Genomic DNA, 26,743 nt, shown 5'->3' on the forward strand with positions numbered 1-26,743 from the left:
AAATAAAAACAAACAAGGTGACTGATATGATCCCAGTAGATTTTGAAAGTTAGTGCTTCATAATAATGACTCCCTATAAGATACAATTATTTGTGAGGGGTAGAGTCACAATGTTCAGACTGTATGAAGGGAAAGAGTTACTGTCGGGACTCACATCAGCAGTGTTTATTCTACTGCCTTAGTTCATTGGCTTCCACAGCGGTTCTTGTGAGGCAGTTAACATGGAAACCTGAACACCACTAGACTGATAAGCCCTCAGACTGACTTGCAAAAGTAATTTTCAGTAATCTTTGAGGGGAAAAATTGCATTTAGTGTGTGAGGGGGAAAGCTAAGCCATTCGTGCATCTTATTTTATTGAGTATGCAAGCAATAGAGTACCTGGAAATACAACTTTTGATCCATTACATTGTGCTTAAGAACAAACTGCTCACGAGTTATTGTGAGAAAGTTAGTCTCCTGCATATAAGAGCTTTTCGGTATTTTCTTCAACTCTTCCTAGAAAAAGGGATGCAATTTTAACATGCTCTAAGAATTTTTACTATTTTTTTTTAACAAATCTCAAGTTTCTTCATAGACAACCATGGTCATTCTTTAAATATACACTCAAGTAGGCAGGGCCAGTGGATTATGACTTTAATAGAGTGATGCCAATTTCCAGCAGAAAGGCTTTCTTATTCATGTGGACAATATGGAATAGAATGGTAACATTTTCCTGAAGATTTCACTAATAAAAATATCAGCTTCCACCCTCATTCCCATGATTGCTTCATACTCTGAGTTAGGCAAGGCTAAATAAATAAAAAAAAAATCAAGTCATTTTAACATTCCAGACAGAAAGATGGCTTGATTCCGAGGCAGTCCTCATTATTACAGATTTTAAATCCCAGACCCTCCATCAGTTCTGCAGTGCTAAAATATATTAATTTGCAGCAACATATTGCCATCGGGTCAAGGTGGCTCTTTCCTCAAACAAAAGAACCCCACAGTCAGGGCTGGCTCTGGCTTTTCTTCCACCCCAAGCAAAAAAACAAAAACAAAAACAAAAACAAAACAAAACAAAAAACCTGTGGGGCAGCTGGAGCGCCAAAGCAAAAAAAAACAACAACAATGTGCAGGGCAGCTGGAGCGGCAGAGCAAAAAAACCGTGCAGGGCTGCCGGAGCGCGGGTGCTGGGGGACTCCGGGGGAGGGGGATGGAGCGGGGGGAGAGAGAGAAGGGGGGGGCAGATCTTCCTTCAGCGGGGCGCTCGCCATGTGGCCCCTGCTGCCATGCTGCCTGCCGGGAGGGCTCCGCACCGCTCCAGTCGGCGGGGAGAGAAGGACGCGGGCTGCCCTGCCGGGCTTGCTACAGACCTGGCACCAGCTGGGGCAGATGGAGCGCACAGCCCGCTCCCAGCAGAGCGCTACCCTCCTCCGTGCCGCCGCCCCCTACAGGGCAGCTGGAGCAGCTAACCAAAAAGAAAAAAACCTGCGGGGCGGCCGAAGCGGCGAAGCAAAAAAAAAAAAAAAAAGGATTCAAGGGAATGCCGCCCTTTAGAATCTGCCGCCCCAAGCATGAGCTTGCTCGGCTGGTGCCTGCAGCCAGCCCTGCCCGCAGTATTGAATAAGTAAAACCACCAGAATAGCTCTCATTCTGCTAGAGGTGGCACCTTCAAGCGCTAGCAGACCAGTATAGTAGAAACAGACATTGCACCAGCTGTAGCATATTTTCAGACCCCTTTTGGCTAGGGCATGGGTTCTTGTGTGTGGGCGGGGGAGGGGAGAGAACAAGGATTGGTCACTACTACCCTGTCTTTCCTCTATTTCTAAGTGGAAGAGGTTCTCAGTTAGATGGCAGCAATGTCTCAGTATGGATAAGGTACGGGAAGGGAGTACTGGTATGGAAAATGTTTTGAACCACGGGCTACAGGTTATGGTAGCAAAGAGCTATTCTAACTTTTTGAACAAACAAAGCCTGAAACGGAGGATTTTAAAAGGCTACAAAACCCTGACATTGCATATTCTGTATAGATCATTATTCAAGCTTTCCAGCCCCCACTCTCTCAGCATTCTACTCTAAAAAAAAACCCCTTGAACTAATCATCCTCCTAGATCATTATGCAATATCGCTGAGGGCAAAGGAAGCTTCCCTGTTTCTTTCTAAATATATTTTTTGTGGTTAGAAAATTAGAGAAATGACAAGGCTGACCTCCCTAAATGTGCAGGCCTTGTTTGGGGAAGTGCACAAGTCATATGGTAGAGCAGCCTCTTATCACTTTGTGGTAGGCAATTGCAAAATGCCTGTGTTAGCCAGAGTCATGCTGGATTTACACTGAGCTAGACAAGAGAACCAGTGCTGCAGTAAGCATGGTGCATGGTATTACCGTGCTATTAGCTAAATCAGCAATTTGTCAAAGAAAAGGGAGAAGAGCATCTTGTAAAGAGAGACAACGCACTGTATGATACAAGACCTTGACTATAACAAGCACTATAAGGTGGGCATTTAAAACTTAACTTTATCAGCACTTGGAGTTGTTGCTAACACTGTGTCAATCTTTCCATTAAAGCCACAGGTTTTCAGGGGCTGTAAAATTTGCTTGAGGCTAAAACTTGGCATTCGAGTTCTCAGCTGAAGAGTTAACATTCCCTCCTCCCCCACCACAAATTTTTGGTTTGGCGATTTTTAATTTATTCCAGATCTATATATAGTTCTAGTGCGGCGATATATAGGGAAAGGGGGAATATGGCATTTACTGTGCTGTGCTCAGCTGACTAGCAGCAACGTTAAAGCAAGGCTCTGTGGCAATGTGTTTGGGAAGGAGACACTTATGCACAAAGCAACCACTAAGACAGTTCTTGCACTCTCTGAATGTGTGGAGGAGGAGAGTGTTGGTGTCACCAGCGCTACTGCATAACCACATAGGGGACAAGGGAAGGCTATGAGCTTGCAGACTGCAGCTGGCGTGCATATTGCACAAGGAAATGTAGGAGCCCTGTTCTCCCTTTGGCCGAGGATATATCCTACCTGCTTACACTCTCCACACTTTACCTATATTCTCTCTCTCTCATTGGAAGGGCACAATGGAGGTCTAGCCGTTATACCGAACAACTGTCTTTCCTTACTGGATTTGCACATGCCCCATTTCCTGTGATTCCTTTTCTTGATTCCTCTGCTAAGCTAGCAGATCTGGGAACTTTTTGTGAAACTATTTTGCTGACATTCTCTGTAATAAACATTAGAGCCAAATGTTTAAAGGCCCCTGAAAAATGCAGGTCACACAAAGGGCCAGACTCTTAGCTCTGGAATGGCCCTTTTGCACCACTCTGGTGGCACAAAGGGGCTGTAAAGATGACTTAATCAGCCTCTGGAGGATGTCCCCAATGTAGGGGGACTCTGAATGGAACAGAGTATGGCAGAAACATGCTCTGACCATGTCACATTTTCCTCAGCTAGGCCCTCTCGGTCAGGGGGCTCTCCTTATTACACTCCTGATTTAGGAGTTACAGCTGGGGGGAAATGGGGCATTGGTGTCCTTACCCCTTGCTAATCCCTGATTGCCAGAACAGGGGCCAAAGGCCACCAAGCACACCTTCAAGAGACTGGAGAGAGAGAGCGAGTGTGTGTGTGTGCAGGTGTGCGCACATGAACACGCTGTTCATTCCATAAGATAATGGTGTCTTTTCTGACAGCTCCATTAATTACTGCAGCCAAGTGCTGGAGACTGGACAAAGACCTACAAGGGAGCAGTACTGCAGTTCTGTTCTAAACTCCCTTGTCTACATCTTCATGTTCAAATCTAATGTCCTATCCCTCAATAATATGATGTTCCACGCTGAATAGTACAATCCACATTAGTTCCCCCCCGGCCAAAGTATTCTCCATACAAAGAAAAATATGGTAATTTCATCCACGTTCAGAAAAGGTTTTAGGTTTCCTCTTTCAAGACAGGGTGTTCAAAGCAGGCATTTATCATGATAGCTAAATTAACCTTTAATACACCAGCAGCACGGAAAATCACTTTAACAGCCATCCAATTTTAGCTCGCTGGCAAAAACTTTAAGAAAGAGTTAAAATGAAACCAGAATAATCATTTCTTCCCCCCTGTTCTTTCAGGGCACTGAAGTTCAAGGTAACTCTTTATTTCCTTCTGTGTAAACTGAAACGTCTGTGACGATGGATAATGTAGTGCTAAGGAGCCTGTGCAGTTATAGTTTCAATTAGGTCCTGTATTAGTTTTTCACTTCCAGTCCTAAACTGCTGTAAGCCCTGGCTCTCTATGAACAGAAAGGGCTGCACTTTGCTCGTGGACGAAATGATTCGTTACTGAATCATCTGAGAACAAGTGTATGTGATCATGTTATTAAAGCCAGCGGGAAAGTTTCTGTCTCCTGCCCTGGCCCCTCTACACTACTTGGTCAGCCGGATTTGTGCCACAAGGACTGGGCGAGAATTTACGCAGCTTGGGCACAGTGTAAGGTCACCATAAGTAACCCTAAGCTGATTCCCCTGGAAGCAGCTTAGTTCCTTCACCACTGCCACAGAGATCTCTTGTGTCTGCAAACTACTTAGCCTAGGTTCTTATCATTTCTTAGTTAGTTAGTTAGTTAGTTAGTTAGTTCGTAGCTAGTCACTCAAGGTGTAGGTAACCCCCGTGGTGTTTATCCTGGTTCTCTGTAGGCTAGTAACTCAGGGAGAGGCATCCTGTCTCTTGGCGCCAGGGAGGCCCATGGCAGATTCAGAGTTGGCTAGATAACCAAAAGGGAGAGACACCATTTTGTGCGATGGGGATCCGTTGGCTTGGGGAGTTATAGCAGGGTGCCTGGATGGGCACCAGTGTGCCTGCTCAGAGGAGGAGCAGTGTCTGGGGGGCGAAGGGGGGATTAGAGTTCAAATGGCTGACAAGAAAAAGCCCAGGAAAATAGACCTAGCCTGGCCAATAAGGAAGGTCTTCAGTGATATGCTCTCCCACCTTCCTTCCCCTGGGAGCACTGTGAGGTGAGAGGAGAAAACCAAATTTTAAGAGAGGGTCTGTACTCCGGAGCCAGCCGCTGAAAGGGCAGGACTTGCTGTCTGCCAGGGCCAGCTCCAGGCACCAGCGAAGGAAGCAGGTGCCTGGGGCGGCCAATAGAAAGGGGCGGCACTCCGTCCGTTGTTGGGGCGGCATGTCCGGGTCGTCGTCGGCGGCACTTCGGCGGCAGCTCAACCAGCCCGCCTCAGTCTTCGGTGGCAATTCGGCGGCAGGTCCTTCACTCCCTGTCTTCCTCCTCGGCAGCAACTCGATCGGGGTTTGTTTGTTTTTTCTCCGCTTGGGGCGGCAAAAAAGCTGGAGCCGGCCCTGCTGTCTGCTGAGCTCATGTGTCCCAGGCGTCCATGCAGGGTGCCCCCTGACAACTGGCTTCTGGGTACCTGGAAGCAATATCCCGAAGCTTGGTCCTTTCCCCGTTCAAAGTGACTCCCAGTTTATAGGATTGTGTTGGGAAAACTCCCTACCCAGTCAGGCTGAGCTAGTCCTTCAGCTCCCTAGATAAACCAGTTGCCACGGACAAGTCCTGCTCTTGCTACTAGCTCAGGGCTGCCTGCCGTGATTGTATCTGAGCTCTAGGGCAGGAGAATAGGAGTTGGGTTTTTAGAACAGTTGTTGTAATCTGCACCTGATCCCTTTATGGTGAGGTGAACTCTTGGGAACAGAAGCAGCCTGATTCCTGCATGAGGAGGATGCATGTCAGCTGTGACTGTCAGCCCCTCTGCAGTGGCCAAGTCCAGATTCAACTCTAAACCTGTGGATTGTTTGTGGAGCTGTGAATGCACCATCTTTTCATAAGAGAGTCGGGGAAATTGTTTGGCATATCCCCGATTCCCTGAACTGTGTCCTCAAGCCAGGGGGCAAGGGTCTGAGAGTTTCATTACCTACTGTTTATTAAACCTGTGGAGGGACTTACCATCTTATCCCACATGTGAGTCTTTGGGGCTGCACTGAACCAAGTCAGCCAAGTTGCTTCTTGCTGCTACCGAACATAGCATTGTAAAGGGCCCCTACAAAGTACACCTACCACCAGGACACTAAATTTTACTCCTGCTATATCAAGATATATGACTGGGGAAATTCATGGTTATTATCAGCATGGCGAGGACACTGGTGACCCTGAGAGTAGTGTTTTATACTATGTCATTTTTACCTCTTGTTCAATACAGTTACTCTGTTGAATGTTGAGTGATAATATTTGTGTTATTCCTTGGGAGTCTCCAACTATCTGGCAAGTAACTTGGGTTACCCTGCGGTTAGAATTTTCCTTCCAAGCTGCCCTGAGGATCCAGACAGGGTGAAGCAAAGGGCCCATGCCAAGTTAGTTGATCTGTGAAGAGCACAAGGAAGATATGCCCTGCTGAGCGGGAAGTGGGATGCAGATGAACCCCCACCAGGCCTGTCCATCAAAAGCCATAAGGAGACTTGCATTAAAAAAAGTAACCAGGTGCATAGGGAAACTACTATAGTAAACTGTAGTTGTTGGAGTCACTTGCTTTGGGTTATTCCCAAGGCTATGTCAGGCTCTAACCCCCATAGGAGGTTCAAAAGGAGGGCATCCTGCTCAGCCATCTATCTAGAGAAAGATGCACATGTGCCTACGAGATGTTCACCTAGTGTCCAAGTGCACAATTTGCCACACCTTCACTCCTTGGACAATGAAGAGCAGACTGCTAAGACTGCAGGTGCACTTAGCTTCTTTGAACCTTCAACTGGACCATCCTAGACTCCTTTGAAAGGGGTTTGAAGTCTGTTTCTTTGGTGAGGTCTTCTGTAAAGAAACCTGAAACACATCTTGCCACCCCATTTTTGGCACTGTCTTCAGTGTAGGACCTGAGATCAACCTCCTCAAGGCAAACACTTATTGGGACTGAGCCTCCCACCTGGCACTGCCCAGCACTACAGACTGCTCCAGCACTGCAGTCTTTGTCAGCACCAAAGACTCCCTTGTTGCCCCTAGAATCACTGCCGGTCAACAGCATCAGTGGGAATCACACTTCCAGATCTCCTGCTGGCCCTGTTTCAGGGAAGAGGAAGCATGAAGATTTACAAAAGGGTCCAGGCACAAGAAGAAAAGGAGGCATCGTTCACCTTCCCCTCCAGTGATCCATGTAACTTCTGGAGATGCCTTACCTGTCTGAGAGCCTCTGGCATGCACTCCTCAGCTTGACGTTCCAATGCCAAGTGTCTTGGACAGCTCACCGGTGTGCATACTTCAGACACTGTCAATTTCCCCTCTCATAACTAGGGATCTTCCAACCAAGCTTTGGACTATGCTTCTGCTGCCTGACTGCACAACAGCACTGCCTCATCAGTATCCATCTGGAACACCCTTGAGGAACACAGGATACCCGTGGTATGGACCACGCAAGCTCCTCTGATTTGCTCCTGAGGGCCTAGCCAACTTTCCTTGATGAATGCTCTAGCTGCCTGGAAGGACTTTATGCTGGGCCCCCTTCAATATTAATATAGCTCTACATTCAGGAGTCCATGAAAGCTTTACTTGATGCTGCCAAAACTAGTTCAGCACCAATGATAACATCAACACAGATGCCCCATCCAGCACTGGATAAAGCTAAGGGACTTCCTAATAAGATGACACAGTTCTTCCAGATCTCACAGTTCTTCCTAAGACTCCTAAGACTCATGGTTCCTTCAGCCAATCTTGCACATTTTGCTCATCTACAACACTGGGTTGCCTCTCATCACAAGGAAGCTCACCATGTCCCTCAGGTGCTTCAAGACCTTTGCTAGTGAGAGATCAGAGATAGTGTACTCCTGAGGGTTGTCATTTCCTTTTCCATTCTACCTCCAGTCCCTCCACATCCTGCCCATATTCCCTATCTCCACTGACTCCCAGTCCCATCCTCCATCTCCTCATCCAATCTCTATGTGTGTCCCTCCCCTATCTCTTTGCACAGCCAATCTCAATTCTCCTCACGCCCCTGGCTACTTATCAGATCTATCTCCCCAACTGGTTCCCACTCCTATTCTCCTGGAAGAAAGCATGAACATTTTCAGTGAAAATTGAAAATTTTTACATGAACTTTTCCAGTTTGTTGACAAGGCATTTTTTGTTGGGGAAAAAATTTTCCAGCAAATTTTTTTCAACCAGCTCTAGTATTAATTTTTTCTACAGCATTGCAGTTGTTTGTTTTGCGGACTTAGGGTACCAAACATTTGTTTCTATGGGACAGACTGTACCAAGACCCACAACCTTTAGATCTGAACCAAGATTCAAAGCAGGTTTCAGCACTGAAACTCAGGAGACCTACATTCATTCCCAGTTCTGCCACAGACTTCCTGTGTGACCTTGGGTAAGTCACATAATTGCCGTCTGCACCACTTCCTTGACTGTAATATGGGGATGATAATACTTCTTGTGTCTCATTCTTTCTGTCTGTCTTGGCTATGTAGATTGTAAGCTCTTCAGGGCAGGGTCTGCCTTTTATTCTGTGTTTGTACAGCACCTAGCACAGTGGGTCCTCCAGGTAAGGGTCTCTAGACACTGCTGCAACACAAATAATGACAATGAGTTTGGTGTACAGTTAAGCAAAGACAGTTTTGTTTCACACCAGGTTTGTGTGAGCTGTTTTTGGTTTCAGTTCACATGGGTTCTCTCACTTCCTGAGTTTCCCTTTGACTTTTAGGTTTCTGCCTATTTTCTACCTGAAGCCATAAAGTGGCCTAGGTTTATAAAAAAATATATTTTTTTTGTAAAACACAGTGAAACAGTCTGTGAAGGTGGCCTGAATTTCTGGTTCATAACAACCCCCGTACTCAGGTGAAACTGTTCTTGGGATTTGTCTCAAATGTTTTTCACAGCTCTAGTTTGCTCAAGCTACAAAATTTAGATCCAGAGTTCAGACACCCTAGCTGGGGCTGTTTACAGATGAAGAAATTTTGTTTGGGCCCATTCCTAATCTGGGGGTCGCTCAATCTTGGCGTCTCTGCTAGTATATATTTTCACACGGGGGCATCGTTGTTCAAAAGAGATTAGAGCAGTCAGAATTGGTTGAGCATGCCTAACTTTACTCCAAACTGATCTTCACCTCTAACTAATGCCAGATTTGAAGGTGGACAAAAGTAGGAGCACTGAAATTCATCCTAAAAATAAAAAATTGGTATTCCTAGTGACTCGACTCTCTACAACCTGCTTCGCAGGCACTGGCGTCTTCCATTCCCTGGGGGTGCTCAAGTCCCGCTCAGCACCACGCCCCACACCCAATCCAGCCCTTCCCCCAAGGCCCCAGCCCCGCCCTACCTCTAGCTGCCTCTTTCCACGCAGTTCTGCCCCCTGAGCGCACCCCGTCCCTGATCCTTCCTCTCTCCCCAGTGCCTCCTGCACACCGTGGAACAGCTGATCAGGGCAGGTGGGAGGCACTCGGAGGGAGGGGGAGGAGTTGATCGGACAGGCTGCCAGTGGGCGGGAGGCGCTAGGGGGAGGAGGGGAGCTGGCTGCGGGTGGGTGCTAAACACCCACTAATTTTTTCCATGGGTGTTCCAGCCCTGGAGCCCCCATGAAGTCGGTGCCTATGACCTGCTTCATCCCTGTGATTCTGTTGCATTCTGGACCTTCCTGGGTTATATTTAGGATGAAGGATTCAGCCTTAAGTCATTATCAAGAGCCTGATAGTGGGTAATTGTGCGTGAGAAGCTCTTTAGAGATTTTGCCTGAATCTATCCTGCTGAAGTCAAAGTGGATCTGCAGTCTTTTCGCAGAGATGCTCTTAGAAAGTCAAGAGGAAGCGTTTCAGCTCTAGTGCAGATATTGATAGATTCATGTCCCCAGTAAACAGGCAGTCAATGGCAAAACAAATGACCAGGGCTGGAGTTCAAGCTCAATTTGGCATAAACGGAGTCAGCCTGGTATTATTTTAATTTAATTTTATGTCAAATGTTTCAAAAGAGCCTTAATCCAGTTGCTTATGTTTTGCACAGAATCAAGTGTAGGTACAATAGTTAATTGTCCACTAATGAGTTTTTGTGGAGGATTGGACCCTGAATGCTAATCCATGTTTCAGAAAGGATGCCAAATGACATTCACACTGCTGCCCTTCCAATTTTTGTTTAGAATGTGCAGATCTCCTGATTGGAAGCATCAGACTTTGTGTTAACTATGCAATGTGCAAGAGCCAACATTTTGTCTTAGGTATGTCTACACTCATGGAGGCATATAGCTAAGGCCCTACCAAATTCACGGTCCATTTTGGTCAATTTCACAGTCATAGAATTAAAAAAATCGTAAATTTCATGATTTCAGCTATTTAAATCTGAAATTTCAGGGTGTGGTAATTGTAGGGGTCCTGACTCAAAAGGAGTTGTGGGGTGGGGGAGGTGGGAGAGGAGTCAAGGTTATTGTGTGTGTGTATGGGGGGGTGCGGTACTGCTACCCTTACTTCTGTGCTGCTGCTGATGGTGGCACTGCCTTCAGAGACGGGCAGCTGGAGAGCGGTGACTGCTGGCTGGGAGCCCAGTTCTGAAGGCAGAGCTGCCGCCAGCAGCAGTGCAGAAGTAAGGGTGGCATGGGATGGAAAAAGAAGAACAGGAGTACTTGTGGCACCTTAGAGACTAACAAATTTATTAGAGCATAAGCTTTCGTGGACTACAGCCCACTTCTTCGGATGCAGTGGGCTGTAGTCCACGAAAGCTTATGCTCTAATAAATTTGTTAGTCTCTAAGGTGCCACAAGTACTCCTGTTCTTCTTTTTGCGGATACAGACTAACACGGCTGTTACTCTGAAACATGGGATGGAAAGCGCTGCTTTCATAGCTGCGCACCCGGCCAACAACTGCCTCTCTCCACCCACCCAGCTCTAAAGGCAGCGCAGAAATCTACACTGCTATATTTTAGCCCCCACTGCTGGAGTCTTTATTGCCACAGTGAAAATCTCCAGCAGTGTGGAAAGGCTCCACCAGCAGGGAAAGGCTTGAGCATCTCGAGTTCACAGTGAACCATACACAACAGTTCCCTGTTCTACAGTTAGCAAGGTGCAGTCACTACATATCATTTTTATATGCTTCCTAGCCAAAGACTGACATATTCCCAGACCCCCTGGTGCTGAAGATCTTTTTCTGGGTGGCTAAATTCCACTTACTTTGTTCCTGAACAACAAAACAACCACAACGGCAATCCAGCCAACCAAGCAAACAACCCCTCGTGAACAGAGGTGACGAAAATGAAATCGCAGAAGGAAATAGGCAGAAACGTAGCAGAAAACAAATAAGAAGATGAGGACTTTTTTTCCCTCCTTAGTTCATTTTGTAGGGTTGTGGTAGGGATTTGCCCATCTGCTAATATGGCAAAATCAGGTCGGTCTTTGAGGGACTTGCAAGTTGGCTTTTTCAGTCGAATGGACCTTAACACATAAATAAACAAACATCAGCCTGTTTCTGTGACATCAGACATTCTGTTTTGATCAGATGTTTGCAGGGGTACGGAAAGCTCAGTGGTTTGAGCATTGGCCTGCTAAACCCAGCGTTGTGAGTTCAATCCTTAAAGGGGCCATTTAGGGATTGTGGCAAAAATTGGGGATTGGTCCTGCTTTGAGCAGGGGGTTGGACTAGATGACCTCCTGAGATCCCTTCCAACCCTGATATTCTATGATTATAAAAGAAGAGAAACCTGCATAATATTTTAAAGACATCTATGACCTGATTCACCTCTCATATGCAATGGACTGCAATAGTTACTCCTGATTTATGCCTGTGTACAGTCAAGAAGCGTCAATGATAATTTTTGCTCTCCTTTTTTTCTTTTAAACAAACTAGAAAATTACACTGGCTGATTTCGCACCTTTAAAAACCAGGTGCTGTACGACTCCTGTATTTGCTTCTAAATAATATTCTGAAATGCTCGTTCTCAATAGCTTCAGTGTGACAGGCTGAATCTAGAGTGGTTTTGAGCCTCCACAACGTCCAGGGAAGTTAATGACAATTGCAGGTGCTCAGCAGATGTTTTATGACCTCTTCCTGGAAGATTCCGAGTGCACTTCAGCACCCTTGATTCCTGTCGGCATCAGTGGGAATTAACACCTTAAAGATCAGGCCCTAGCTTCTCAGCATTTCATAGGCTCAGATGCTGATGTTGCAACTGATTTGCAGAATGGATTCATCCTGAGACATTGCAACATATTGTATTAAAAAGACCCCTCCTGGCATCCCTGTGTGACTGTGTGGTAAGTGCATCCGAATAGCAAAGACAGTCCCACTGTCCTCTTTGTGATAGTGACTGACGGTGCTGGGAACAATGTTGTGTTCTAAGATCCGCAATACCTAAGCACAGGAGGGAAACAATAAGAATGGACTGAGTGCTTTGGTCAGCGCTGCTTTATTACTGCAAAGGATGCCCCCCTTTCCTCATGCTTTTATTACCCACCCACCACAAGCCCAAAGCCCTGCATTATGGCCACCATAGTTCCAAGCTAACGAGCCCATCAGTGCAGCTTTTCAACCAATCTGTTGAACAAAGCACTGACTCCCTTTGCTCCAGCAAGTGCTCCAGCAAGCTCTCTCGCACCAGCCTCTGGCTGGACAGAAATGTTATCTTTTTTTTTTTAGAAATACAGCATGTAAAGAAGCTTTATAGCCAGTTTACAAACTAGTCCTGACAGCAGGAGTTTTGCTCAGTTCCTACAGTCATGATCTGGATGGGCTGGAACTATTTCAGTGTCTTTATATTCCCCAATGCTTTGTAAAAGAAGAGCATATGTATTTTCTGCTGCGTTTTGTACGGAAGCCTGTAATCTTGTGTCCTTAATGGTGGTGTCTTCTCACTTCATTGTATGTGTTACTAGCTGGAAGGTTTACAGTCAGAGCATCTAAACTTATTGTTACAGTGGTTTGACAAACTATTTGTTTTATTTTTATGTTTTGGCTTTGGTCCCCAGCAAGATCACAGCTATAGCATATTTACTAGTCGCTGCTTGCCCCAGCCAGCTGAGGAGTTGGGCTGGAGTGAAAGCAGCTGTTTCCGAGCAGCGTGCCTGGTTTGTGCTCATTCTCAATTCCCAGTGAGCAGGATCCTTCGGCGGTGATGGAGTAGCTGCGAGTTTCAGTCTATCTGTCACTGCTCGACTGTTTTACTGTGCACACAATGCACTGATGGGCGACATCACTCAACTGCAACAAGTCCAGCTACAAAAGCAAGTAGCAGCAATTTGTAGCCTCAATGCAGCCATTTAATCATTCCCAACACTTCCCTGGTTGCCACTCTGGATAAACTAACTTGAGAATTAAGAACAAATATTTGACTTTTTTCCCCCCTATAATTTTACGCAGCCCTGTTCAGACTGTACCGTACTTAACAGGAGACCTTTGCCCTTTAGTTAAAAGCTGTGACCAGGAAATCCCACCTCCTCGTAATGAGCTTTTTGTTCAGTTTACAGGGAGGGATTTGCACTCAACTCTTGCACCACAAATGCTTTGTCTGCATGGCTTTTTTATTCAGCTGATGAATAAAAAAAGCAAACTCCAACCTCTATACATGTTTCAGTCTCTATTAAGACAACAAAGAGCTCTAAATGCATGTCCTAGCAACGGTAACAATTTAAAAAAAAAGAGAAAGAAAAGAAGGAAAACATGGCCATTTAGCCGTGATGCTTTCCATAGCTGTCCCTTAATGCTTCTGTCAAAAAACAAAATGCTTTTGAATATCATAATACGTACTTCTGGGTAAAAGGACAGAGCATTTTTGGAATCAATATTATGCTCTTTCTACTGTGAAACAATCATACAAGCAGCGGCTTCTGTCAAGTCTTTACTTGCTTATATGTTTTTGACCACATGCTGAGACCTTTCCTACTCCAGTGGCCTTGAAAGTGTTTTTCCCCCCTTCTTCTTTTTTGTTGTTTGCCTCAGTGAACTCTGAGTTTCCTCTAATCTCTTGTTCTTTCTTTCTAATCATTACATATGCTTAATAACGACAGACTGCAGACACCAACATCAAATTACAAACCGGCTGAAACTCAGTGGATCAAATGCAGTCACAACAAGAGACGATTGCACAGGACTCAAGAAATACTTGTTAGAGTAAACAAACTGTAGTCAAGCTAAAAGTGGAAAAGTCCGGCTTTGCTTCCTAAAGAGCAAGAATAAATCTTGTGTGTAGGTACAGCAGGACTGCGTCTCCATACCATTACACTGCTCATATGCCAATTTTATGCCAGTGTAACCCCATTGACTTGTTACACTGGCATAAAAAGCAGTCGAGCAGAGTGGAGCATAAGGCTCCTTGTCATCACATTATTTGTAATGAACATATAATTCAACATATTAACCAGAACTCTGCATGGAGGTTATGCAGTCCATCCCAATTGGGTTTCAATATAAACCTTCCACTGCAGCACAGATTCTCAATGTGGGGTTCAAAAAAGTAAACAGGCTTCAGTGGGTCACGAGTGCCCTCCCTTTAGTAATGGCGAAACAGGAGAGAGGATCCCTATACTTTTTTCTGCAGCAACATGGAGTCAGGGGTTGCAGCATGCAAAAATATTGAGATCCATCAAGCTACGTCACACACCATGGCATATGCTGTACATGCCACATATTTTTCACTGCTCCACCCAAAATGCTTTTTAACTGGTACTTTTTTTTCTTGTATCCCGTGTCCTGAAAAGTCAGACATCATAGCAACAGAGCAGGCCTTCAAGGGAGACAAACACTGTATCGCTCACACTTTTAGAAACCTCTAGATTACCTATTTTGTACAAGAGCATTGTGATTTTTAAGGCTGGATATCTCGTGATTTTTCCAGAGCTAGAAACAGACAAAAAACATGCCTGTCATTTTAATGAGGGTCTTTTGAGTGCCTAACTCATCCATTTCCAGTTTGGAGGATTGAATACTGCCCATCCTGCATGCATGACCAGTGTAACGAAGGAAAGAGAATTCTCAGCTTTGGAGGGAATAGGTGGAAGGGAAAGTAAATATTTTATTGACAGGCTATTTTCTGTTTGTTATTTAACTGATGGCTATTTGTAGCTGCTTAGAGATTTGAAGTATTATCTGTAGTTTGGGGGAGCTGGGATGTTAAGGGAGAAAAGGTGGCACTTTGCATTCCTCCTCAGTGTTATTTCCCAGTGACTGTGTCCATATATCTTCCTAAGGCCAGATTGAATCTTGGACCTCTGCCTTACACACTGAGAAGAATTGGAGGGCCATATTAAGTGCTATGCACCCATTCCAGAGGTATGTATGCCCTCATGATGCTTCCTTGTCTCTCTGCCTGTGGAACCCCATGGACTATGCAGCTCCTGAAAGCCCCATACTGGGGAAGTTGTTGGATCCAGGCTTTGGCCCCAGCTAGGCAGAAATTATTTGTTCGTGAAAGAGAGAGAAACTTTCAAGCTTTCACAGTGTGTTTTGTAAGCTCAAAAGCTTATCTCTTTCACCAACAGAAGCTGGTACAATAGAAGATATTACCTCACCCATCTTGTCTCGCTCATATCCTGGGACCAACAACGCTACGGGAACATGGATCTAAGAACTATAACATATTGGAGGATTTTAAGAATTGCACCTATTTACTAGTTGCTATGGCCAGGTCTACACTACCCCCCTAATTCGAACTAAGGTACGCAACTTCAGCTACGTGAATAACGTAGCTGAAGTTCGAAGTACCTTAGTTCGAACTTACCTTGGTCCACACTCGGCAGGCAGGCTCCCCCGTCGACTCCGCGGTACTCCTCTCGCCGAGCTGGAGTACCGCAGTCGACGGCGAGCACTTCCGAGTTCGACTTATCGCGTCCAGACTAGACGCGATAAGTCGAACCCAGAAGTTCGATTACCAGCCGCCGAACTAGCGGGTAAGTGTAGCCAAGGCCTATGTGAATATTCTTAATTGTAAGCTCTTCGGAGCAGGGCACCATCTTTTTTTCTGTGTTTGGCACAGTGAGGTCCTGATCTAGGCTCTTCGGTCCTATAGTAATACAAATAATGGATACTAACATTACCATCTCGGCTATGCTGTGCTCCGACTGATCTAAGATTTGGTAGTGGTCAAATTCTTTTCCAACTGCACCTCCAAAGTGTATTGCTTTCTATTACAATACCAGGCCTTGTGCCATAGTTATGCTACTCCCTCAATTGTACCCAATTTCTCATACCTATTTTCACAAAACTACCAGTGTCCGCGTCTCTCACGGAAAGTTTTGTAATGAATTTGGGTTTTTATATATTTTTCAGCTGTAAACAGCAGAAACCCCCCTTCAGGCACTTCACTAGACCTTTTATCCATACGCAGGAAAAAGAATTGATTGATTTTGAAGTTAAACGTTGGCATCTGCTGTTATTCAAAACCAGGACCTTGCATACACTCATCCGCCATGCTTTCAGCTCAGCCACCAGTGTGCTGCAAATGAAGACAAGCTGTTGTCAAATGAGAAATGCAAAATAGTCAATCTGTTTGTCTGTTTAATGTAACTGGGAACATAAGCTGCTAAAAATGCTACCATTCTGCACTGTCAGATGGGAGACACTCTCCAACAAACGAAAGCCTAATGACCCATTTTACTCAGGCGCTCTGGAGTTCCTCCTAATGGTATTTTCCATATGCACTTCAACATGCTTTTAACTGAAACTGCAAATGGTACTATTTTCTATCTAACACAAGCGTGTAATCTGTGTAGTGTATTTTTTTCTTCTGGCACCGTGAAGGAATGCTGATGTTCAAGGCGTCTTGAAACAGTGAGCATATTGCTCAAGCATCTGATGCTCATCTTCTCTTTACACCTGTCATTGTACTGTATTAAAGGGAAAAAATCAAGTCATTAACCATGATAGATATGTTTTTAATAAGAAAGTGTTGTGCCTCACCAGGCAGATAAATAGCGAGTCTTAAGATATCTTCAGAGTCCTAGCATACAATTACAGAATGAAGTTAAAGATAGTGGGTACTCTTCAAAGACTACTGTAACTTGTAAAGATTAGGTCTCTCTCAATTACCTAAGCTGCACTTCTTCAAGAATTTTCCAGCAGTGCTAAATTGCTAATTTGACTTTTACTCTGAAAGTTTCTAATCCCCACAGATAATTATGGGTGAAATGTTGTCTCTGCAAAGTATTATTTGGCCTACAAAACAAACCTTGTCTATTTCTCCTTGCCCCCATCCACATCAAAAAGCCTTTTTTAACCAATAGTTTAAAAGGAAGAGGAAGGAGTAATTTTATGTTGCTTGGCTATTTTATCCAGTATTTATATACTGTTTACATGGTGGAAGTTTAATGGACATGGTTTCAAAACATACTTTATCCTAAAAACCCACAGGATTTATTACATACTGTGGTGTAACAAAAGATCGACCATTCCATTAGCTTTTTTGTTTTCTCTTCTGAAAACCTGCCCAGGTTCTCCTCTGACCATGTTTATACTTCCAGGGTGCTTTAAATGGTCCATTTTAGACCTAGATCTAGCTCTGTCCTGCCCAAACCTGTTTCACATTGCTGATTTAAATAATTTACAATGTTCAGCCATAACATAAGGGTGGCGGCAAATGTTATGTATGTTAAAGAAATCAATTTCGAGGGTGACCAGGTGTCCGATTTTTGACCGGAACACCTGGTCAAAAAGGGATCTGACGGCTCCAGTCAGCTGGCGGCCTCCACGCCACGCAGTTCCCGGGAAGCAGCCAGCATGTCCCCCCCTCCATCTCCTATGCGTAGGAGAAGTCAGGGGGCTCCACACACTGCCCCTGTCCCAAGCACCTCCCTCACAGCTCCCACTGGCTGGGAACCATGGTCAATGGGAGCTGCTGGGGTGGTGCCTGTGGACAGAGCAACGTGAAGAACCACCGTGTAGGAGCCAGAGGGGAAACGTGTTGCTGTTTCTGGGAGCGGCCTAAAGTAAGCGCCGCCTGGAGCCTGCAACCCCTCCCCTGTCCCAACCCCCTGCCCCAGCCTTGATCCCCCCTGCTGCCCTCCAAACCCAACAGTCGCAGCCTGGAACACCCTTCTACACCTCAACTCCCTCGTCCCCACCCTGAGCCCTTCATCTCCAGCCCCACCCCAATCACCTGCCCCAACCCAGAGGCCCCTCCTGAACCCTGAACCCCTCATTTCTAGCCCCACCCTGGAACCTGCACCCCCAGCCCAGAGCCCATACCTTCTCCCACACTCCATCCCCTGCTTCAGCCCAGAGCTCCCTCCCATACTCTGTACCCCTCGGCTCCACCCCCCAAGCCCAGAGCACCCTCCTGTACCCCAAACCCCTCATCCCCAGCCCCACCCCAGAGCCCGCACCCCCAGCCAGAGCCCTCACTTCCCCCCATGCCCCAACCCCCTACCCCAGCCCTTTGATCCCCCTCCTGCCCTCCGAACCCCTCGGTCCCAGCCCGGAGCACCGACCGACACCCCAAACCCCTCATGTCCAGCCCCATCCCATGCCCCAACCCCCTGCCCTAGCCCTGATCCCCTTCCTGCCCTCCGAACTCCTCAATCCCAGCCCGGAGCATCCTCCTATACCCCAAGCCCCTCACCCCCAGCCCGCACCCCCAGCCGGAGCCCTCACCCCCCAGCCTGGAGCCTCCTCCTGCACCCTGAACCCCTAATTTATGGCCCTATCCCAGAACCCACACCCCCAGCCCAGAGCCTGTACCTCCTTCCACACCCTAACCCCTGCTTCAGCCCAGAGCTCCCTCCCATACTCCAAACCCCTTGACTGCACCCCCCAGCCCAAAGACCCCTCCTGCACCCCAAACCCCTCATCCCTGGCCCCACCCCAGAGGCTGCACCCTCGGCCAGAGCTCTCACGCCCTCTCACATCCCAATCCACTGCCTCAGCCTCTCTTCAACCCCCTCTCCCGCACCCTGAACTCATTTTGGGCCCCACCCCAGAGCCTGCACCCCCAGCAGAAGCCCTCACCCCCTCCCACACCCCAGCCCAGTGAAAATGAGCACGTGAGTGAGGGTGGGGAGAGCAAGCGACAGAGGGAGGGGTGATGGAGTGAGCGGGGGCAGGGCCTCGAGGAAGGAGCGGGTCATGGGTGGGGCCTCAGAGGAGGGGAGAGGTGTGGGACGGGGCAAGGGTGTTTGGTTTTGTGGGAGTAGAAAGTTGGCAACCCTATCAATTTCACATGGCTGAAAGTGTCTTGCAGTCTCTTCTTTCTAGTGTCCACCCTCACCATCATTGTACCACATTTGGGCATCAGGAGATTGAGAGACAGCCTAGGCTGGATGACCCCCAAAAGAACATTAATCTCCCTCTTTTGCACAAGAAAAACAAATCCTATTGGGTCTGAGTCTGCTACTCTTAATAACAGCGTAATAACTTTACTCTGTAAATTGCATACACAAAGTCCTACCTCTGGGGCCAAATATTCAGTTGGTGCAAATCAATATAGCTTCACTGAAGTCAGTGGAGCAACACTGATTTACAGCAGGTGAGGATGGGGCCCATTGTGTGGAAGAGGAGCAAAATCTGGCCCACTGAAATCAATCATGGGCCCACTGTGTTTAACTATATCATAACCAAATTCACACCTACCACTTACAGTTCCCTGCAAACTAAATTAAACGGTACTTAACCTTTCGGAGACACGTTAGAAAACAAAGAGGGTAATTATCCCCGCTCAGTACAGTGGGAACTAACAGACTGAGATGACGCTTCAGTGTGTTGGATTCCTATGCTCAGGGAAGGACAGAAGCTGCAAAAGAGAAGAGTATGTAATGTGCTGTATGGGTTAATACACTGCCCAGTCATCTCCAGGATTACCGAGAAATTTAATATGATCTTGGAATTATCTGCTCAGTACCAAGTAGGCATTCGTGCATATTAAAAAAATAGAACATTTCTGCTTCAACATAAAGTCTGGCAACTGAGAGAGAGATTTCAAGCTGGAAGAAAAAATATATTCCTCCTTTGTTTGCTATATGCCTCCCTCTTGCATTGAAAAAAAGGTCCTTCCATGACAGATCAAAAGTCATGCGAGTAATGTTGCATTGCAGCTGCCTGAATTATACTTGGCCTCTGAATAATAAATAGGGAATTTCTAGAACCACAAGCTCATTAATGAGCACTAATTCAGAACTGATGGCACAATGTTCAGTAATTTAAGCAATGTAGACAATGAAGGTTCTCAACTCTGGTACAAAGAGTGACCTACAGAATCTTGTGGAATGAGTAATTACAGCTAATATCCATTTCAGCTTCTATTAGAACATCCAATAAAACAAGGTCATGACAACAGGCAAGGATCACATCCCTGCAAGCATCACAGTGGAGAGAGACAGAGTCACCCTGGAGCAGGTGGACTGTTTCTATTAGTTGGGCTCCTCAATGAATAAGGATTTTGACAGCTCCCCTGAGAACTGCAGGAGGCTTACAATTGTTCAGCCATCTATGACATCACTAGTAGACTCTAGTAAGACGGGGATGATTTTCAAGAACACAGAGGTTAGGCTTGGCTGGTTTTTGGTTTGACCCATAACTAACAATGGCTCTAAGAGCAGGACATATACTACTGACTTGGTAGGAAAAAAAATGAAGAAAAAAGTTGTCAGAAGAAAAGGGACAGTGTCAAATGCCTGCAGTTTGAAAGGGCAATAGCAGAACAGATTGTCTGCAAAGTCTGCCAGCTCTGTTACTTACTAGAAAATTGTTTTAAAAAACAGAGAGAACTTGGTCAAATAGTCAAAATACCTGATCTGCAAATACTTTTGGTGCTATTTTCATTATTTGTAAGCACTTGGGTGATTGACAAATATATGCGCCAACACTCATAAATTCCCGAAGTTTAAAAATTGCAGTCAGACTGATTTTCATCCCCAAAATGCTTCTGACTGACAGATTTTTATTCACTTTAAAGACTATTCACACAACACCGACCCATATTCAGAGTGATCAGCTCACAAACAACTAATAGGCTGAAAACTGTTTATCAAAATCATTTGGGGAAACACTTAGAAATCAGGAGGGGTTTGCAAATGAGTCACTAACCAAATCAGGCTCTAGCCGCATAACGAATATCATTCATAACAGATAGTCTGACCTGCTCGTAAAATCAACTTTACAGTCTAGGTCTTTTGCTCATGATGTCACTCTGGCAGAGGGAAGCAATCTTAGTGTGAGCTTACCCATAAGTAAGTAGAGGATTCCTCCAGTATGGGGGAATCCTTTGGTGGAATACTGCTGGCATAACAACTCCAGTCTCTACACCCTGGGCACTCACCAGCTGCTGGAGATCTCCTTGTGATCACTGGCTGCTAGCTGTAAGAGAACAGCCCTGAGCCCTAGTCCTAGCTGTAGGTGCTTTATAATTTATACACAACCATAGCATAAAAATATCGAGTATAAGAACATTTATCGATCACATTGACCCTTGCCACAAAAAAACACCCTACAGAAATGGCAACCAACCTCCTGTATCACCCCTGTCATTCCACCCCCATCCATACAATAGATTAGCCTTGCAGCTTGCACTGAAAGTCACCACATACAGCCTAGCAGGCTACGGGAGAGAACAAGTGGAAAATACCCTGTCCCCAGACTGCTCTGAGTTAAACCAGGGAACTGTTTGTTCAAGTGCCCCTGCGGTAGTACACATGCAGAGAAAGGCAGTCTGTTGGCCTCCACATCCATAGCCCTTTAGGACAGTGATACTCAGTGGTTCAGGAGCCAAATTAACGATCAACATTACCCCAAAAAGCCACAGTTGTGTGAATTCATTGTTTCATTTACTATTTTTATATATTATTCTCACAGCAAAACGACTGACCCAGTATTATTATTTTATCAACTACAACTGGTTAATAACATAGTAAAAGCATCCTGATTGGTTAATAACTTAGCTAGACTAATAATTAAATCACACCGTGTTTTAATATCATGTGCTGCAAAGATCCAAAGGAGACACATTATAGAGCCTTGTGGCTCGCGAACCCCAGTCTGAGTATCACTGATTTGGGACTTAGTAGATAAACCCAGCACTGTAAGCTCTACTCAGGGTATGTCTACACTGCAATCAGAGGTGTGACTACAGCACATGTAGAAATACCCAAGATAGCTTTGATCTAGCTAGCTTGAATAACAATAGCAATGAAGCTGCCGCAGCGTGGTCTGTACAAGCCTGCCTTGGACTCCGAATATGTACTTAAGTGGCTGGGAGCCAGTGCAGACTATAAGAATTGGTTTAACATATTGTCCGGATGAAGCAGCACCACTTAGTAGTCCTTACTCATTGGAGGCCTGGTCAAAGCCCTTTGAAGTCTATGGGAGTCTTTCCACTGACTTCCTTGGGCTTTGGATCAGGCATTAGGGCTGCATTTTGATCTGCTGGCACAAACCTATGGTCCCATTTGGAGTTTGGATTACTTCAGTAGTATGAATGAAATGAGGCTTTTCAAGATTGGTCCCACCACAGTTGCTGTAGCATCAAATGAAGAGCAAGAATTTCTATTATCTTGGTTATATCAATTCACTCACTGGCATGAGGAATTCTTAACTACAGAACTTGAGGGGAAAAGTGTTTTTAAAGTCCATGTATTTTTTAACATTTACAGTTTCAAGCATAATACAAAGTTCTGTGTACTAGCTAGTAGGGAGTTCTGCTTTCTGTTATAATGTGTTGATAGCTATTGCTTTTCTGTTTAACTTTAAGGGGCCTTGGTGAATACGTAAGTTTTAGCGCTCAAATGACTGTTTAAGAAGTAAACCTTTTCTCCCCTAGATTTTGATAAAACATTGCATAGTTAAAATATTTTATTTGGATTCATCCCTCATTTTAAAGTGTTGCTCATAATAGCTGACAGAAGCTGAACTTCAGTTAGCTATTTCTTGTTTCTACTAAAAGAAAAAAAAGGGTTGAACACAGCTTCTGACACATGAAGCACGACTACAGGGAAATGAAAACAAATGTTGGTACAATTCATAAGGGAAAAAGAATGTAAGGTTTTATTTTTTTATAAATTTGTTCCCAGCTCTAAATGCGTGCCATAAATTAATAGGTCATCGACATACTTATTTAGCTAGCAGCAAGTAATTTTGTGTGAAAATATTCATACAGAATATAACCTTAGTAACAAATTGGCTGAAAATGAAGCATTTGAATGCTTTGCAAAATTCATACCAGACAACTTCAAGCTTCAACATAATGGAAAATCTTCTCTTTACTTAACTCCCAGGATTTAGAAAATTGATAATAATGCAAATAACCAAAGGTTAATAGCCTGATGCCATAACTGTAACATACACTATAGCTTAAAGGATATTGATTGCATATGTATCTGCAAAATGTGTGGATACAGATGAGTTTGCTCTGCTTCTTAGGTACAGACACAGTGAATCAAGTAAAATCCATTCTCGAAGAAATCAGAAACATGACATCTTGGCCTCATTTGTAGAGGGCTCTGCCATGCCAATGCAGATGAGGACAAGCCTTTTGTCACAAGGTTAGATTATGTTCTTCAGTTTCAATTCCAAATCCGTGTGCAATAACCAGGAAAACAGAGCATGCAGAATGGGCTTGACTTCCATGGGCTTTGGAGAAGGCCCTGACTGCACTGTTTTGAATTCTGATTCATAACTGTTGTAAATTTCAGATAGTAGCTCTACAAATGTAAATAAAATCAATACATTAAATTAAACAGAGTTAATTCACACCCCTCCCCCACTTCCACAAGTACACACCGCACAAAACCTAAGTTTGCAACTTAACTGCCTAACTGCCATTCCGCTACCCCTTATTGTGGAGCCATTGTATTTCCATCGCTTTGGAGGGTCTTCAGTGAGTCAGAAATGAGAGCAAGAAATACAGAGTCTTTGGTCCAAAGGCATTAGGGGGCCTAAATAAACCAATAGCCTTCCACCTTTGGGTACTGTAGTCAAATATAAACCTTGGACTTGATGCTCCAGACAGAGATGACATGTAACTCTTGATGGTTGTGTGTGTGTGTGGGGTACATGACTGCCCTATGCATTGCCTCTGGGCTCAAGAGGAGCAGCAGAGCCAGGAGTGCCAGGGCATCACATGGCAGCCGGGCTCGGTTGGCAGAGGCCAGCGCCAGGCTCCTTTGGGAAAGAGGCAAGAATGCATTAGGGAGCAGCTCAGAGCTGTACCTACCGCCTGCCCTGCCTGGGGAGCACCTGGCTGTGCAGAGGCGGCCCAGCTCGGGAAGTAGGACAGGGACAGCTGCCAGGCAGCCAGGCAGCCAGCCAGCCCCTAGTTCCCACAGTGTGGGGAGCCAGGGGCCCGGGTGGCTCCCACCAGCTTCCAATCTGCTGGCTTCTGGCAGGAGGCAACCGTTTTGGGCACACCCCACAGTTTGAAAACCTCTGTGCTAAAAGAAAGACAGAAATCGGGGTGGGGGGGGGAGCAGCACTTGACCCCACGTGTTCCCTCCCCTACCCTTGTCGCCTCTGGCTCCAGTCACTTATTACAGGGTGCAGCAACTTGAGTAGAAATCACATTGACTTCTCACGGTGATAAGCATGACAATTGCTAGTGTCGCAAAGTGTAGCTAGCATAGCAAAGCCCCGCTGTAAAAAATTAAAGCACTTATGGTCTCTACAACTAGTCTCTGAAGAATCACTCTTTGGCCCAAACAAATGCCTCCGCTCAGGCATAACTCAGGCCTGGGATTACAGGGGTGTCACAGGACAGGACCGACTGGCACAGCAACTGGCAGACAGTGTGGAGAATCTTGCACAGCACCTCTTTGCACAATGCTTCACACTAAGCACTGCTTTCCACCATTTCATACATCAACGTACACATATCTGCTTATACATATTCTTCAAGCAATGGGGTGAGGCAATATTATCTTTGAGAAACAGTAAATCCTAATAGGCTTCCAACAGGAAAATTACTGCCTTGAGCAATCCGTGGGAGATTTCCAAATAGCCTTGTCAAATTATTTAAATACTGCATTGTGATACTAGTGAAGTCAGTACCAAGTTACTCTTGGCAGGAGTAGGTGTTCACTGGCATTCACTGGATGGAGGCAAACATTTCAAATGGGGAGCTTGGCAAAGCACTCATCAAAAGTGCTACCTCATTAAGGGACTTTCTGGGTTTCAAATTTTGCCTCTCAGGTTCGCCCCTGCATCTGATCGAAACTGGAGATATATTGGCGCTTCCTGCATGGGTAACCCTGTAGAACTGTATTCAGCAAAAAAAACCACCACCCTCCTCAGAACAGCTTTCCTCTCTCTCAAAACAATTTCAGTGTGCAAATCTCCAGTGGTGAAAATGATATTTAGGAATTTACCTGTTAAATAAACACACAAACAAACAAACAAAAGATTTAAGCTGATGTGTTTTTTCATTATCACGTTATCAAATATCCTTAATGCTTCCATCTCTGCAGCAATTTCAGTTAAAACGTTGTTTAACTTGTAAAAGGCTATCAGTGAATCAGGCATGCTCCTTTAAAGAGTTTTGAGAAAAGGATAAAATATTGCCTCTCTTCTCAGCAACAGCTTTATCAGCAACGGAAGGGATATATCTTAAAAGACTATAAGAAGCCATGACGGAGAAAGAATTGTCTCATGGACAAGCCACTGACTGGGATTTGGGAGACAAGAATTCAATCCCAAGCTCAGGCTCAGACTGCCTATGAGGCCATGGGAAAGTGACCTCACTTACCCTTTGCCGCACCTGCCCTGCCTCAGCGGGGATGTTGTGAGGATAATAAATACCTAAATAAATAAATGACTGTGAAGTGCTAAGATACTGCGCTGAGGTACCCAAAAGGAAAAGCCCTGGTAGGTTATCAAGTCCGTGGCCCTCCCAATGGAGAATTTGCACTCCTACAATATTTGCAAGTGCTTTGCCAGTCTAGTTGTCAATGATTCAAGGGATGAGTTTCCCACCACTTCCCTGGGGAGACTATTCCTCACTTTAATGGACATCTAGTGTCTCCTGCTATTCAGCCACAAAGTTCCTTGGCTCATTTTCATTCCATTACTCTTAGTTATATCTCCATGTACCATCTCAGCATACTTAATATCACCTGTAATTTTTGAGAGAGTTAAAAATCTACATCACCACGACACACAAAAAGAGGTAAACAAAAGATAAAACTTTCTGCAGATATTTTTTTCTGAGGGGAACTATAAGCAAAACAAACTCAGGCTCGAGGAGGCACTGGTGAAAGGGTCAAAGTGGAATGATCAAAAATGTCATTACCCTCCTGAACGCCCCTCCCCCAATAATCTATGTTTAATAGCCATTCCTCTGAGGTGCAATAGGTTTCACTTTTGGATGGTAGCAGAGAAGCTAGAAAACCAACGTGGGACAGATTCTCTGATAGTTTAAATGGGCACAGCTCCGTTAGTTTCAGTGGAGTCACCTGTTTACAGTAGCAGGTCATTCGTCTCTATAATTGTATGTGGCACCAAAATGTCTATGCTGGATTACAGAAATCAGCACACCTATGCATGCAATGGGTCACTGAAACAGACCATGGGCCTGGTCTTGACCAGGGAAGTCAATGAAAGTTCCACACGGAGATGGATCCGGCTTGAGATCCATGTCATGCTTTTGAACGGAATTTCCCTGAAATGTCCAACTACAAAACCCTCTCCTCTCATCCAGAGGCTTGCAGGGCACATGTGGTCTGTACTTGCAAATTTGGGGACATGAACTGGAAGGCTGCCTTTTCATTAATATGCCTGGGAATAAAATCTTTCCAGAAGGCACAGAATCATATATAGGCAGCATCATTTAGACTACTACCAAGCTCTAAGGGAAGAAAAAAATTCACTGGTGCACCACAGCCTGTAACACAGGAAAACTATGGAGGCTGATG

General features: G+C 45.3%; 1 protein-coding gene and 1 long non-coding RNA gene across 2 annotated transcripts in view; one reads left to right on the top strand and one right to left on the bottom strand.

Moving 5' to 3' along the window:
* MAF (MAF bZIP transcription factor) overlaps nucleotides 1–26,743 on the bottom strand; it is a 245,140-nt gene that overhangs the window by 42,244 nt on the left and 176,153 nt on the right. The window lies entirely within an intron of this gene.
* On the top strand, nucleotides 2,249–18,136 carry LOC135975633 (uncharacterized). The gene is made up of 3 exons (XR_010592608.1): nucleotides 2,249–2,474; nucleotides 15,110–15,191; nucleotides 15,401–18,136. It is a non-coding gene; the product is annotated as an uncharacterized LOC135975633 (long non-coding RNA).

This window comes from Chrysemys picta, chromosome 14, assembly GCF_011386835.1.
Source record: "Chrysemys picta bellii isolate R12L10 chromosome 14, ASM1138683v2, whole genome shotgun sequence".
Taxonomy (NCBI): domain Eukaryota; kingdom Metazoa; phylum Chordata; order Testudines; family Emydidae; genus Chrysemys; species Chrysemys picta.